General features: G+C 45.0%; 1 protein-coding gene across 4 annotated transcripts in view; it reads right to left on the bottom strand.

Annotated features, from left to right (window-relative positions):
* Window positions 1-12,818, bottom strand: part of DDX60 (DExD/H-box helicase 60) — a 646,547-nt gene extending 633,729 nt beyond the window's left edge. For all 4 annotated transcript variants that reach the window (XR_006390268.1, XM_044296988.1, XM_044296981.1 and 1 more), the window contains exon 1: window positions 12,752-12,818. The gene's annotated coding sequence lies outside the window, so the exon portion shown is untranslated. The remainder of the gene's footprint in view (window positions 1-12,751) is intronic.
* Between the last annotated feature and the right edge of the window lie 4,676 nt (window positions 12,819-17,494).

The raw sequence follows: 17,494 nt of genomic DNA on the forward strand, positions 1-17,494 counted from the left end.
AGATACATATCCTCCCTCATTTCTGTTTACCATCCTACTCCCGAACTCCGTTCTGCCAACGGATTAACATCCTCCATAATTCATCCTCTCATTCCCATCTTCAAGACTTTTCATTAGCTGCACCAGCTTTCCAGAATGCAATGCAGCGGACAACCAGGTTAAATACCAACTTCCTTAGCTTTTTAGGTAGTCTTATCACATTTCCTAAACCGACTCTTTACCCTTTAACCCGTGACCCTCATTCTTCAGATCAGAACACCATCATCCAAAAGTAATCCTATGTTTCATAGTATAAAAATGTCATTTTTGAACCAGTGATATTAAACGCAATTTGCATAGTTCAAATACATTTTGCAACATTATTATTGAGGACAAAGATGATGAGATTGTGGACTGGATGGCTCACTTCTCTTCTCAGTCACAGCAGGACAATGTAGAGGCTACCTCTGAGTCTGACACTGTGCTTTGCAGCCAGAGGTCACAGCATTCATCCTGCTCCTGCTTGCAACCCCAGATAAGTCTTTCAGTTCCACCCTCTTTGTTTTCACTGCATCATCCTAGTTGGGCGTCTTCTTTTTTCCAAAATAAGGTAACAAAAACCCACCACAAGCTACAGAAGATAGTCAAGAGTGTCTCTGTTTATGAGGTGTGAGAGCAATCAGCGTTTATACTGCCATGAGGAGGTGGGAAGGGGCGGCATAGCTGTGTTGATGGTAGTGATAATAGTGACATCTCTAGCCAAAGTGGTGGCAGTAATAGCAACAGTGGCACTCAGGACAAATACAGAGCAGGGAACATTGTTGGGTGCCCCTCCCCCTGCCAACACGCCTAGAGGAAGAAGGCACAAGGACAGAGCATATCAGAACTGTAAGTATCTTTTCTATCTGCGATGCACCCCTGACCAGCTCCCCCTGCGTTACATGCACCCCTGACCAGCGCCCCTGCGTTACATGCACCCCTGACCAGCGCCCCTGCGTTACATGCACTCCTGACCAGCGCCCCCTGCCTTACATGCACCCTTGACTTGCGCTACAAGCACCCCTGACCAGCGCACCCTGAGTTACACGCACCCCTGACAAGTGCCCCCTGCATTACACACACCCCTGACCAGCGCCCTCTGCATTACATGCACCCCTGACCAGCGCCTCCTGTGTTACATTCATGTCTGACCAGCACCCCCTGCGTTACATGCACCCCTGACCAGCGCCACTGCGTTACATGCACTCCTGACCAGTGCCCCCTGCCTTACATGCACCCTTGACTTGCGCTACAAGCACCCCTGACCAGCGCACCCTGAGTTACACGCACCCCTGACAAGTGCCCCCTGCATTACACACACCCCTGACCAGCGCCCTCTGCATTACATGCACCCCTAACCAGCGCCCCCTGTGTTACATTCATGCCTGACCAGCGCCCCCTGCGTTACATGCACCCCTGACCAGCGCACCCTGAATTACATGTACCCCTGACCAGCGCACCCTGCATTACATGCACCCCTGACCAGCACCCCCTGCGTTGCATGCACCCCTGACTAGTGCACCTTGTGTTACAAGCACCCCTGACCAGCGCACCCCGAGTTACACGCACCCCTGACCGCCACACTACGCATTACACGCACCCCTGACCGCCGCATTCTGCGTTACAAGCAGAATAAGTAGCATTAGTTGCAGTCACCAACAACACCCACAGGGTTATTTCACAAAAGGATGAAGAGTTTAGAGAAGTCAGGAGAAGTGAACAATATAGGACAACATAACTGATTTGAAAAAAAGTTATGTTGTCCTAGACAGTGATGGTCAGTTCGCAGTGTTCGCCAGCGAACAGATGCGGGCTGCCATCTTTAGTAAGGTAGACTCACCCGTCCGGCGATGCACAGGTAAGCCCTTACCTGTGCCTGTGCTGCAAGCCAGTCTGAAATCAAATGCGGTCACCGGGAGCAAGCAGTTCCGAGAACAGCCACCGGGGGCCTTCATCGGGCTGTTCTCGGAACTGCCTGCTCCCGGTGAACGCATTTGATTTCAGACCGGCTCGCGGCACAGGCACAGGTAAGGGCTTACCCGTGCATCGCCGGACGGGTGAGTCTACCTTACTAAAGATGGCAGCCCGCATGTGTTCGCTGGCGAACACTGCGAACTTACCATCACTGGTCTTAGATTGTTCCCTTCTCCAAACTCTTCTTCACCCTTTTGTGAATAAGCCTGCGAACTTCTGTTCATTGGTCTTCTTAAGGACGAATGCACACGGCCGTGTTCCGTGGCCGTGAGCGGTCCGTGGTATGCCGGCCTGGATTCCTGCTGACAGCAGGAGCGCACAACGTCATTGGTTGCTATGACTCCGTGCGCTTCATGCCGCCGCTGCACTACAGTAATACACTCGTATAGATCATGCGAGTGTATTACTGTAGTGCAGCGGTGGCATGAAGCGCACGGCGTAATAGCAACCAATGACGCCGTGCACTCCTGCTGTCAGCAGGAATTCAGGCCGGCATACCATGGCCCGCTTACGGACGCGGAACACAGCCGTGTGCATTCGGCCTTAGTGACATGTTTAACATATGGGATTATTTACACAGCCCTGGTGTTTGCTGAAACTGCTTTAACCCCTTAAGGACTCGGCCCTTATTCACCTTCTGGACGTGGCCATTTTTTGCATATCTGACCAGTGTCACTTTAAGTGCTGATAACTTTAAAACGCTTAAACTTATCCAGGTCATTTAGAGATTGATTTTTCATCACATGGTAAAATGAAGTAAAAAAAAAATCTTTTTTATTTATAAAAAAATACCAAATTTACCCAAAATTTGTAAAACTATTTAAATTTCCAAGTTTACATTTCTCTACTTCTATAATACATAGTAACACCTCCAAAAATAGTTATTACTTTACATTCCCCATATCTACTTCATGTTTGGATCATTTTGGGAAGGATATTTTATTTTTTGGGGATGTTACAAGGCTTAGAAGTTTAGAAGCAAATCTTGAAATTTTTCAGAAATTTTCAAAAACCCATTTTTAGGGACCAGTTCAGGTCTGAAGTCACTTTGCGAGGCAAAGTGACCCCATTCTATAAACTACACCCCTCAAGGTATTCAAAACTGATTTTTACAAACTTTGTTAACCCTTTAGGTGTTCCACAAGAATTAATGGAAAATAGAGATACAATTTCAAAATGTATCTTTTTTGGCAGATTTTCCATTTTAATAATTTTTTTCCAGTTACAAAGCAAGGGTTAACAGCCAAACCAAACTCAATATTTATGGCCCTGATTCTGTAGTTTACAGAAACACCCCATATGTGGTCGTACACCGCTGTACGGGCACACGGCAGGGCGCAGAAGGAAAGGAATGCCATATGGTTTTTGGAAGGCAGGTTTTGCTGGACTGGTTTTTTTGACACCATTTTCCATTTCAAGCCCCCCTGATGCACCCCTAGAGTAGAAACTCCAAAAAGTGACCCCATCTAAGAAACTACACCCCTCAAGTTATTCAAAACTGATTTTTACAAACGTCGTTAACCCTTTAGGTGTTCCACAAGAATTAATGGAAAATAGAGATACAATTTCAAAATTTCACTTTTTTGGCAGATTTTCCATTTTAATAATTTTTTTCCAGTTACAAAGCAAGGGGTAACAGCCAAACTAAACTCAATATTTATGGCCCTGATTCTGTAGTTTACAGAAACACCCCATATATGGTCGTAAACCGCTGTACGGGCACACGGCAGGGCGCAGAAGGAAAAGAATTCCATACAGTTTTTGAAAGGCAGCTTTTGCTGGACTGGTTTTTTTTGACACGATGTCCCATTTGAAGCCCACCTGATGCACCCCTAAAGTAGAAACTCCAGAAAAGTGACCCCATTTTAGAAATTACGGGATAGGGTGGTAGTATTGTTGGTACTAGTTTAGGGTACATATGATTTTTGGTTGCTCTATATTACACTTTTTGTGAGGCACGGTAACAAGAAATAGCTGTTTTGGCACCGTTTTTAATTTTTTTGTTATTTACAACATTCGTCTGACAGGTTAGATCATGTGATATTTTTATAGACCAGGTTGTCACGGACGCTGCGATACCTAATATGTATACTTTTTTTTATTTATGTAAGTTTTACACAATGATTTCATTTTTGAAGCAAAAAAATCATGTTTTACCCTGGGTTCACACCTAGGCGTTTCTCAAACGCGCGTTTCTATGCGCGTTTTTGTCGCGCGTTTTTATGCGCGTTTTTTGTAATAGTAAACGCGCGTTTGACGCGCGTTTGTGTCATTGACTGCAGTGTCCTATGGCCACAAACGCGCGTCAAAACGCCCCAAAGAAGCTCAAGTACTTGTTTGAGCGTCGGGCGTTTTACAGCGCGTTCGTACGCGCTGTAAAACGCCCAGGTGTGAACCCTTCCCATAGGGAATCATTGGTTTTCATGTGTTAAGCGTTTTACAGCGCGTTTGAACGCGCTGTAAAACGCTCAGGTGTGAACCCAGGGTTAGTGTTTCCATAGTCTGAGAGCCATATTTTTTTCAGTTTTTGGGCGATTACTTTGTGTACGGTATGGTTTTTGCTGGATGAGATGATGGTTTTATTGGCACTATTTTCGGGTGCGTGTGACTTTTTGATCGCTTGCTATTACACTTTTTGTGATGTAAGGTGACAAAAAATAGTTTATTTAGCACAGTTTTTATTTTTTACGGTGATCATCTCAGGGGTTAGGTCATGTGATATTTTTATAGAGCCGGTCGATACGGACGCGGCGATACCTATTATGTATACTTTTTTATTTATGTAAGTTTTACACAATAATATTTTTGAAACTAAAAATAAATCATGTTTTAGTGTCTCCATATTCTGAAAGCCATAGTTTTTTCAGTTTTTGGGCGATTATCTTAGGTCAGGTCTCATTTTTTGCGGGATGAGATGATGGTTGGATTGGCACTATTTTGGGGTGCATATGACTTTTTGATCGCTTGCTATTACACTTTTTGTGATGTAAGGTGACCAAAAATTGTTTATTTAGCACAGTTTTTATTTTTTATTTTTTACTGTGTTCATCTCAGTGGTTAGGTCATGTGATATTTTTGTAGAGCCGGTCGATACGGATGCGGCGATACCTAATATGTATACTTTTTTTTATTTAAGTTTTACACAATAACAGCTTTTTTAAAACAAAAAAAAATTATGTTTTAGTGTCTCCATATTCTGAGCCATATTTTTTTTATTTTTTGGGCGATTGTCTCAGGTAGGGGCTCATTTTTTGAGGGATGAGGTGACGGTTAGATTGGTACTATTTTGGTGGGCAAACGCCTTTTTGATCGCTTGCTGTTGTACTTTTTGTGATTTAAGGTGACAAAAAAAAAGGTTTATTTAGCACAGTTTGTATTTTTTACGGTGTTCATCTGAGGGGTTAGGTCATGTGATATGTTTATAGAGCCGGTCGATATGGACACGGCGATACCTAATATGTATACTTTTTTTCCCCCTATTTTTTACCAATTTTTTTTAACTTTATTTGGGGAAAATGAAAAGGTAAAATTTTTGAGGGGGATAACTTTCTTTTTTTAATTTTTTTTCACTTTATTTTTTGTCCCACTTTGGGATTTGAACTTTTGGGAGTCTAATCCCCTTTCTAATGCATTCCAATACTTCTGTATTGGAATTCATTGGCTGTATGAGTAATACTGTGTGTATTACTCATACAGCTTCCGGCCTGTGAGATCCAGGGGGTACGCCCTAAGTCCCTAAGGGGTTAAACTATAAAGAAAAGTTTTGGAGAGTGTTTCTCTCTTTCTCAGGTCTGAAGCAATACCGAGGAAGAAAGAAAAACTCTTGAAAGCTTGTCTTGTAAATATTAGGTTAGTACAATAAAAAGGTATCCCTGCATACCGCAATACTCTTGTATTTTGTAATCTTATTTATATATACTTATTTAGGTTTTTTTCCGTAGTATGATTAAGTGGTGAAAATTATTAGTGCCCCCCCCCCCCCATTTTTGACTGTGGTATCTTATGTGCCCCCCCTCCATATATTGTTTCTAGAGTTGCCACTGCTTTGACACTAGCGTTTTAGCTTTCCGTTTCTGAGATCCGTCATGGGCTCTCACAAGCGGTCCAAAACGGATCAGTTTTGCCCTAATGCATTCTGAATAGAAAAGGATCCGCTCAGAATGCATCAGTTTTCCTCCGTTCAGTCACCATTCTGCTCTGGAGGCGGACACCAAAACGCGTTTTTCTGTTTGCCACGAGGTGCGGAGCAAGACAGATCCACAATGTAAGTCAATTAGAAGGGATCCATTTTCTCTGACACAATAGAAAATGGATCCGTCCCCTAATGACTTTAAATGGTGTTCATGACGGATCCGTCATGGCTATAGAATACATAATACAACCTGATCCGTTCATGACGGATGCATGCGGTTGTATTATTGTAACAGAAGCGTTTTTGCTGATCCATGACGGATCCACAAAAACACTAATGTGAAAGTAGGCTAAGTCTGAAGCATTCCTTCTGCTCAGGTCTCCTGAGCTGTCACATCCATAAGCACTGAAATGGACGCTGCTTGGGCTGCAGATAATGCTGGTGATGTGCAGCATCACTTCTCCATACCTCCTCCAAACTACACATGCAAAGCCCTTCTTTTCATAACCGTTATAGCATCTCATACAGTACTGCCATTACTAGTTTCTGTAGTAGCATCGAGCGTGCCCATATCATGTGATGAAAATGGAAAAGTACCGCCAACATTGCTTCAGAGCTGGAGAACAAGGAAGAGAAAAAGTCGACAGCAGGAGATGAAAGTGGTGAGATGGGAATACCTCTCCCACCTGGCCAAGTTGCTGGTGGTTCCATCTCTGCTATACCATTTAGTAGAGTCTTCTGCCTTTAGGGAGCTGATGTGTGTGATCAGCCTCGCTGGAAGATACCTAGCTGAAATTATTTCTCCCAAAATGCCATACCTGCCTCACGAGGTGGAGAATGTGGGATGTTCCTTGCAAATCCCATTGTGCAGCAAGATGTACGACACCATGGACACCTGGAGCAGCTGTTATAGGCAGGGACAGTAAATGTCTTTCATGGCCCACTGGGTCAATGTTTTGCAGAACTGCAGCACTAAGACCAGGTCCTACTGTCACCTCCACATTTGTTTCATTCTGGTTTCCACACCAGGCACTTATCTGTTTGGTATTATGACAAGACTGGTTTTGGTGTAACAGATCCACAGTACTTTACTAAGGCCGGTTAGCAGGTCATCGACACAAGCACTACTCACATGAAATGCAGTCTTCACATTCAACTCAAGTAATTTCAAAACTTTGTATATGGAGGCTAACTTCTCTCTCTTACAATCAGACTGCTCAATCTCTCCTTTGTCCACCCTAAAGGGGCACTTTCTGTATCATAACATTTATACATATATATATATATATATATATATATATATATATATACATAGGGCCTGGACGGACGCAAGGATATCCTCCTTTTCATTAGCTCACTCTCATACAGTAGCTTTGTGCTATCTGAGCGTGAGCTCCCAACACAAACTGACTGACTTCCAGTCTTCTCTCACCCCCAGTCAGTCACTAGAGCCCAGCAGACCAGTTACTCTATGGCTGACGGAGGGGGAGAGAAGCACCTGTAGGTCACCTGATGATCTTCCCATACTTTTTTTTTCCCTTTGGCAACGGGGTGTGTGGCTTTGCTAAATCGAGGTCGTGACTTAGTTGTGTCCTGGGCATGGCTGCAGTTTCCAGATTTTAGGGGTGAACCAAGTGACCACTCTACATGTAAAGGAATCTATAGCCAGATGAGTGGCAATTAGCTTCCTTGCTAAAGTGGTCTGCAATCCCTTTGTGTCAGCTAAACCTTCTGTAGATCTTCTCCCTTGAAGGGCGGGTACATCAACTGCTGGTAGTCTGTAGGGGAATTGGATCTCCCTACTTGAGCTGCTCCTTGCTGCTCTGAGGTGTTTTCTCCACATCAGACAGCCATAAACTCCAGAGGAAGGGTGGAGGCTGCCCTGTCTAGCCACATGGCACCTTCCCTCCCTATACAACCAGGGCCGTCTTTAACAAGGGGCAAAAGGGGCAGCTGCCCCGGGCCCAGTTGCTCCTGGGGGGCCCAAGGCAGCTGCCTCTTGAGCCCTGCTAGCCACTGCCCCGGGTGTTAGGCTGTCAGCTACACAGGGGGTGCTGCCATGCCTGCCGGCACTCCAGGCAGCGTACTGTGAGAGCTGTGATTCTCTAGGACCTTACATGACATCATCACCATGTGACCAGTAACCTAGCAATATTACTGGTCACATGGCTATGAGGTCATCAAGGTCCTTTCTACCAGGAGTGTTGCTGTAGAAGTTTGCCTTTACTGTGGAGCTTTTTTTTGTTAAGATTACATCAGAAAAAGGTGACAGGGGCTGTTATGCTAATATACTGTAAACTACTGTATAGTGGGGTGCTGTATAGTGTGGAGGCCTGTATATTGTGAGGGGCTGTATACTGTGGGGGCCTGTATACTGTGGGGGGCTGTATACTGTGGGTGCTGTATATTGTGGAGTGCTATACTGCTGTACTGTATAGTGTGGGGGCTGTATACTGTGGGTGCTGTATATTGTGGAGTGCTATACTGCTGTACTGTATACTGTGGGGGGCTGTATACTGTGGGTGCTGTATATTGTGGAGTGCTATACTGCTGTACTGTATACTGTGGGGGCTGTATACTGTGGGTGCTGTATATTGTGGAGTGCTATACTGCTGTACTGTATACTGTGGGGGGCTGTATACTGTGGGTGCTGTATATTGTGGAGTGCTGTACTGTATATTGTGGGGGGCTGTATCATGTATAGTTTGGGGTGCTGTATACAGTGAGGTGCTATACTGCTCTACTGTATACTGAGGTGTTGTATACTGTGGGGTGCTGTATACTGTGCGCTGCTATACTGCTCTACTATATACTGTGGGGTACTGTATAGTGTGGGGTGCTATACTGCATACTGTGTGATGCTGTATACTATAAGGTGCTATACTGCATACTGTGTGGTGCTGTATACTATAGGGTGCTATACTTCATACTGTGGGGTGCTGGGGTGCACTGTAACGCTAGGGTGAGGGTGAGCCGAGCCCCGGTTTTCTTCCTGCAGAGCGGTGCCCACTTCCAGCCTGAGCCCAGCTGCCCAGAGCACTGATCCTGAGCCGCTGGAGTCTTCAGAACTGGAAGTATTTACAGTCATTCACTGGACTCTACCAGATGTGTGGATGTTTTGTGTGTGTGTTGTGGTGGAGGGCGTGATTGCATGCTAGGGTGTGGGAGGGTGGGATCCAGGGGGCCCAAGTAAATTTTTGCCCAGGGTCCAATCAATATTAAAGACGGCCCTGTATACAACCTTATGTGGTACATGCACATAATACATGAAATACAGTGAGATTAACACTGCAGAGTGCTTCTTTAATATAGGATGTTAATAGATTGATTGTGAATTGGGAGGAGATACTGGGAGTGATATTCTACCCAATGTGTCCTGTTTTAATTTTTGTCTGCTCTTGTCTATGGTTCCTCCTATCTTTGGCAATAGCGCTGCTCAGATGGTGATTGGGGAGAAAGTGGAGTGATCACGAGCATGGAATTAGGGGGCCAAAGTAGAAAGAAGCAGAGGAAGGATCTATGGTTGCACAAGTTGACGAATTTGAACCTTGGTCAGCCAGTGACAAGAGACACTTTGAACACTTACATTAGAAAATGATTAGTATGCTTTGAGGGTTACATTGATTCTCAATTAGACCTGTGATTTTGTATGACCCAGACGTTTACAAGTATCAAGATCCTGGCATCAAATAAGTCACACCAAATACTTGTACCCCCACATACAAACATCAATAAAGTTTTAGGCTGGATTCACATCACCGTTTCATTTTCCATTCGTCAGATACATCAGAAGAACACAAAAAAGAAACAGGATTCAGTTAAAAAAATGGATCCTCTGCATGCTCTATGCACATTTTGCATCCATTTTATCCATTTTTGTCTGAGACTTTTTTTTCCCTTCTAAAAAACGCTTTCCCCTGTTCTTCTGGTGGATCAGAAGAATGGAAAATTAAATGGTGATGTGAAACCAGCTTTAGGGCTCAGGCACACAAACGTATTTTCTTTCCATGTCCTTTCCTTTTTTTTTTTGCATACCGTAGGTGGAACCATTTATTTCAATGGGTCCGCAAAAAAAAAACGAAGTTACTCCGTGTGCATTCCGTTTCCGTTGTTCCGTTCCTCAAAAAAAAAAAAAAATAGAACATATCCTATTAATGTCTGCATTTTGGACAAGGATAGGATGTTGTATTAGGGGCCAGCTGTTCTGTTCCGGAATGCACACGGACGTCATTCATATTTTTGGCGGATCCGTTTTTTGGGGACCGCAAAACACATACGGTCGTGTGTATGAGCCCTTACACTGTTTTTCGTGTCCATATCCTATCTTTACTACACAATATTTAAAGCACTTCTCTAGCAATACTGATTACATGCTACAGCAGGGATCAGCAACCTCCGGCACTCCAGCTGTTGTGAAACTACAACTCCCAGCATGCTCCTTTCACTTCTGTGAGAGTTCAGAGAACAGCCAAGCATGTGTGCATGATGGGAGATGTAGTTTCACAACACCTGGAGTGCCGGAGGTTGCTTATCCATGTGCTACAGTAATAGACATAACAATTACCACTAGAAAGGAATCTATTTATTTCTTTATATCTGACAGTCAGAAAAGACATTTCTCTGAATGACTGTCGCCAAGAAACAATCATGTTCATTTAGTTTTATATAGCAAACTAAGGCAAGCTGGGCTCCTGCATAGGGCTGCATGGCACAAAGGGCCGCACTAAAATACAGTAGGTATAGGCACAAAACATCAAGTATGCACAAACCACTGGTGTCAAATACCACTTTAGTTAAGCCCCCCCCCCCCCCCCCCCAAAAAAAAAAAAAAAAAAAAATTTTGATCTGTGTCAACTTGGGTGGTATTTTTTTGGGGGAAAAGGTCGCAACCCTAAATATACTGCATCCGTAACGACTCATATTATAAATTTTAGGCTACTTTCACACTCGCGTTTGGTGCGGATCCGTCATGGATCTGCACAGACGGATCCGTTCAGATAATACAACCGCATGCATCCGTTCAGAACGGATCTGTTTGTATTATCTTTGACATAGCCACGACGGATCCGTCTTGAACACCATTGTGCCAGATTGTGTCATAGAAAACGCTTTGGTCCGCTTTGGAGGCAGACACCAAAACGCTGCCTGCATCGTTTTGGTGTCTGTCTGACAAAACTGAGCCAAACTGATCCGTCCTGACACATAATGTAAGTCGATGGGGACGGATCCGTCTGGCTCAGTTTTGTTAGACAGACACAAAAACGCTGCAAGCAGCATTTTGGTGTCTGCCTCCGAAGCGGAATGGAGATGGAACTGATGCGTTCTGAGCGGATCCTTTTCCATTCTGAATGCATTAGGGCAAAACTGATCTGTTTTTTTGGACCGCTTGTCAGAGCCCTGAATGGATCTCACAAACGGAAAGCCAAAGCGCTCGTGTGAAAGTAGCCTAATACATTTATGGTAAAAAGCACAGTACCAGCAAAGTATATGAGATCACACAAATCTTATGTACACTTTGCAGATTTTTCCGTGCAGAAATTGACCTGCATTGCGGATTTCCAAATCTGCAGCATGTCAGTTATGTTAGCGGTTTTGGGGTGCATTCACATCACCGTTTAGCTTTCAGTTCTTCTGATCCGTCTGAAGAAGAGAGAGAGAGAAAAAAAACTGGATCCAGTAAAAAAAAAGGAACCTGTTTCATCAGTAGTCATCCGTTTCCGCCATTTCCATCTGAGATGCGTTTTTTTTAGACGAGAGAAAAGTCCTGCATGCAGTACTTTTGTTTCCGTTTAAAAAAAAACGGATCTCAGATGGAAATGGCTCAAACAAATGACTACTGATGCAACAGGATCCGTTTTTTTACTGGATCCTGTAAAAAACAGATCCTATGCAATCTTATGCATAAGGGCTTGTTCACACGGCCATGTTGTGTTTTGCGGTCCGTAAATTGCTGATCCACAAAACACGGACACTGCCCGTGTGCCATCCGTAGTTTGCGGAGCGGAACAGGAGGCCCATTATACACAGAGTGCTGTCCGCATCTTTTGCGGCCCCATTGAAGTGAATAGGTCCGCACACGAGCCGCATGCGGCTCCGATGCTGACCAAAACCACAGTCGTGTGAATGAGCCCTAACTGATGCAACAGGATCTTTTTTTTTTTTTTTTTTTATTCTCTCTCTTCTGACGGATCAGAAGAACGGAAAGCTAAACCGTGATGCACACCGCGGCCCCTAATAGAACAGTCCTATCCTTGTCCATAATGTGGACAATAATAGGACATGTTCTATTTTTTTGCGGAACGGAAATACGGACATACAGAAATGGAATGCACACGGAGTAACTTCCGTTTTTTGCAGACCCATTGAAATGAATGGTTCCGCATACGGTCCTAAAAAAAAAAAAGGAGCAGACACAGAAAGAAAATACATTTGTGTGAAACTAGAAAATTAGAAAATGTTGGATTTTGGTGTAAATATTGTACAGAAAAGCACATAAATCCAAACTCAAACTCGTGCAGATCTTATACGTCTTCACCCGAACTCATCAGGCAGCATAAAAACCCTGACAATCAGTATTTCAGAAGGGGTTGTCCAAGTATTATGCAAAACAAGGTGGCTTGCACTTACCTGACGTATCCAAGCAGCTATTACGCTGAAAGCTGTCAGGTCTGCTCCTTCTGACGGCCAATGTGTGCCTCAGCTCTCTGCCGTCTGATATATTGTGCTGGAAAGGAGGCGTGCTGCATCACAGGGGAGACGTTTAGTTTCGTTTCTCAGGCTTGTAGCAAAGTAGAATTGGTTTCTGTTTCTGACTAAATTTCTCTCTATCTTTTTATTGTATTATGTTCTTTTTATATTTTATCGTGTCAACACCAGCAACAGTCAAGATGACAGTCATAAGTAGTGTTGAGCGAAGCAAAGCATTCGAATTTGGTCCAGAGTTCAGGAAAACTATGATTTGCAACAATTCCGAATTTCCTCGCGCTTCGTGGTAACAAATCAGGTTTTGCTAAAATGGTGTCTGCATGTGTGACAAAGTGAAAATAAGAAGCCCGGTAAGGCGAGATCACCCATAATGACGTGCAGCCAGCCAATCTGCAGGTAGCCATCCCCTGAGATATCATAGTCCTATAAAACCCTCATCCCGCTTGGTCTCTGCCATTCTCCTGTGAGCTGCGCATAGGGAGAGATGTGGCAAGGGCTCATGCACAAGGGACAGCGTTGCTGCAATAATCTAGCGGCCATGTTTTATCCATCCGCCATGTTCTGCATCTGGTTTTAATCCTAATAATTTTAAAAGTAAAATACCATTAGGTTCATAGTAGGGTGGGATCCCGGACCTTATGGAGGAATCCACATAGGATTATGATCATCCCTGTTGTGAATCCCTCAATTTTATTGCTTTCCCGTCTCAATGCTGTGTACCATCTCTGGTACCATCACACAGGAGGATAGTGGCTGCTGCGTACATGCTTGGATGACCATGGCATCTGAAGGGTTAGACGTCCGCGACCAGCATTAGCACCGGTCGCGGACATTAGTGCCAGGTGTATGACCTTTAACCACCTCCCGACCGCATAACGCACGGATGCGTCCGGGAGGTGGTTGATTTACTCCTCATGGACGCATCCGTGCGTCATCTCGCGAGACGCGAGATTTCGGTCACAGCCGGCCCACGCATGCGCATCGCGGGCCGGCAAAAGTTCAAGGAGCATTTCGTCAGCAACCTCCCAGCCAATGATCGCAGCTGGCCGGTTGCTGATTTAAAAAAAAAACAATCAGAAGCCACATAGCAGATCATATTAGTAAATATGATCTGTTATATGGCTGCCTGCTCCTCTGCTGGTCCTTTTCGTCGGTTGGATCCAGCAGAGGAGCAGGCTACACAGTGAGTACACCAAACACCTCATACTAGCCCCAGATCACCCCCCTGAACCCCAATTAACCCTTTGATCGCCCCTGTCAATCACTAGTGAAAGGAAAAAAGTGATCAGTGCAAACTGTCACTTTTTTTTTTCACTGGTATTGACCGTTAGGTTTTAGGTATAGTTTAGGCCCCTTGGTTAGGTAGTTTAGGGATCGGTTAGTGCCCAGCCCACCGCACCGCAGTCACTGATTCGCTGATTAGCGTATCGCTAATCAGCATTTGTACTTTTATAGTATCTGGAAGTGATCAAAACTGATCACGGCCAGATCTATAATTGTATTAGTGTCACTTTAGTTCTCCCTCCACCCAAAATGCAGTGTTTGCCCGATCAGGCCTGATCGGTCGCCCACACGTGCGTTCGCCCACGCCCGCCCCACCACAGTGACAAAAAATATATATTTTTTGATCACTGCACATTCACTTTACAGGCGCTGCGGCGATTAAAAAAAAATCAGTTTTGATATTTTTTATCAACCGCAGCAGCCTCCGGTACTTCGCTAGCCTCCCATTTGTAAGACAGGCTTGCTTTTTTTCTTGGGTAGTCTCAGGGAATACCCCCAAATGTCAAACAGGGGGGTATTCTTCTGAAGAGGCCTACAGGCTTCTGACCCAGTCGGATGAGGAATGGGAACCATCATCTGACGAATCTAGCGGGTCAGAATATGAACCTGTAGAAAGCAGTGGCACTCTGACCCAAAGTTCGGACGAGGAGGCTGAGGTCCCTGATAGCCAGAGACAGGGGAAGAAAAAAAGAGGGTTAGTCACTGGGCCTTCAGGAGTGATGGTCCAGGGGTAACTTCGCAGGGCGCCAAAGGTAGGGCAGACTAGGTATAGTACGATTGTGTATTATATATTTAAAAATAATGAAATAATATATCTTAGGAATATATATATTGATCAAAAGATTATGGTACAGAGATAATGGTAAAACAGAAGGGGGCCGGCTGCCGGTGGTCTCAACCCACCCTGATCTCTCAAGGTGGGTGATTGGAAAGAAAACAGTGGGGTTGCGTGAAAGCGCAATAAAAAGGACCACAGGGAGGCGCCAGTAACCCTAAAATCTATGGTTATGATTGTGTAAAGCACAACGATAGAGGCTTATCCTTTTGTGTACACTCACCGGATAATGTAGTTGATTGGTATACAATGGGTAAAAAATAGGTTGTTAGTGGTTAGGACTAAGATAACAGTATTGATAAAATATATAAAATCAACTTATAAGATCCCAAAAATGGGTTGTAAAATCAAATCAAAAATTTTAGTGACTCACTTCACCCAGGAGGGTAATGTGGGATAAAGCTCAAGACACCCACATCACACCTCCTGCGCCTGGATCGCCAGTAGAATCTCAGAAACGAACAGTGATCACTCTGGAGTCCTATGTTCTTTCTTTCAATCTTTTATTTCAAAGCCAGGGTGGGGGAGTGAGGAGCTCGACGCGTTTCGGGGCCTCTTAATGGGTCCCCTTCATCAGGAGCAAAGAAGAAATCTTTGCTCCTGATGAAGGGGACCCATTAAGAGGCCCCGAAACGCGTCGAGCTCCTCACTCCCCCACCCTGGCTTTGAAATAAAAGATTGAAAGAAAGAACATAGGACTCCAGAGTGATCACTGTTCGTTTCTGAGATTCTACTGGCGATCCAGGCGCAGGAGGTGTGATGTGGGTGTCTTGAGCTTTATCCCACATTACCCTCCTGGGTGAAGTGAGTCACTAAAATTTTTGATTTGATTTTACAACCCATTTTTGGGATCTTATAAGTTGATTTTATATATTTTATCAATACTGTTATCTTAGTCCTAACCACTAACAACCTATTTTTTACCCATTGTATACCAATCAACTACATTATCCGGTGAGTGTACACAAAAGGATAAGCCTCTATCGTTGTGCTTTACACAATCATAACCATAGATTTTAGGGTTACTGGCGCCTCCCTGTGGTCCTTTTTATTGCGCTTTCACGCAACCCCACTGTTTTCGTCCCTGATAGCACCAGGCGTACCCGGCCCCATGTCGCTAGACCACAGGTTGCGCAGGATCCGCTTCAAGGGCAGAAGAGTAGGGCTGGCGCTGTCGGATTACGTGGTGAGGCATACACCAGCAGCGCAGCCCTTTCTGGACCTAGTACCAGCACTGCCGTAGAACATGGTGAAGTAGCGAGCACCAGAAGGGAAGTTGAAGCTGGTACGATGGCACGTGCAGTAGTGACCCCGTCGCAGCCACCGCAAAGACGGGCCCGTAGAGCCCCTAGAATCCCTGAGGTGCTGGCAAACCCTGACTGGCAGTCCCCAACTTCAGCCGCACCTGTAGTTCCCCCTTTCACCGCCCAGTCTGGAGTTCGGGTTGAGACAGCTCAGATCGGTTCGGCCCTGGGATTTTTTGAGCTGTTCTTGACTGCGGAGCTTTTAGACTTAGTTGTGGCAGAAACAAATCGGTATGCCACACAATTTATAACCGCTAACCCGGGAAGCTTTTATGCCCAGCCTTTCCGGTGGAAACCAGTCCAAGTTTCAGAAACTAATTTTTTTTTGGGCCTTCTCCTCAACATGGGTCTAACTAAAAAGCATGAATTGCGGTCATATTGGTCCACGAACCGAATTCATCACATGCCCATGTTCTCTGCTGCTATGTCCAGGACACGATTTGAGACCATCCTGCGTTTCCTGCACTTTAGCGACAACACCGCCTCCCGTCCCAGAGGCCACCCTGCTTTTGACCGGCTCCACAAAATTCTGCCCCTCATAGACCATTTCAACCTGAAATTTGCAGATTTGTATACCCCTGAGCAAAACATATTACATTTTACTGGGCGCCTTGGCTTCAAACAATACATCCCAAGCAAGCGCGCCCGGTATGGGGTCAAATTGTATAAGCTCTGTGAAAGGGCCACAGGCTATACCCACAAATTTCGTGTCTATGAGGGAAAAGATCAGACCCTGGAGCCGGTCGGTTGCCCTGACTACCTGGGGAGCAGTGGGAAGATAGTCTGGGACTTGGTGTCACCCTTATTCGGCAAGGGGTACCATCTTTATGTGGACAATTTCTACACAAGTGTGGCCCTCTTTAGGCATTTGTTTCTAGAACGGATTGGCGCCTGTGGTACCGCGCGAACTAGTCGCGCGGGCTTCCCCCAACGGCTCGTTAGCACCCGTCTTGCAAGGGGGCAGAGGGCCGTACTGTGTAACGAAGAACTGCTTGCGGTGAAATGGAGAGACAAGCGTGACGTTTACATGCTCTCCTCCATTCACGCAGACATGACAATACAAATTGAGCGAGCAACCCGTGTCATTGAAAAGCCCCTCTCAGTCCACGACTATAACCTTCACATGGGAGGGGTGGACTTCAATGACCAGATGTTGTCTCCGTATTTAGTTTCCCGCAGAACCAGACGCTGGTATAAGAAGGTGTCTGTATATTTGATTTAATTGGCTCTGTATAATAGTTT

Source organism: Bufo gargarizans, chromosome 1 (genome assembly GCF_014858855.1).
Source record: "Bufo gargarizans isolate SCDJY-AF-19 chromosome 1, ASM1485885v1, whole genome shotgun sequence".
NCBI classification, from domain to species: Eukaryota; Metazoa; Chordata; class Amphibia; order Anura; family Bufonidae; genus Bufo; species Bufo gargarizans.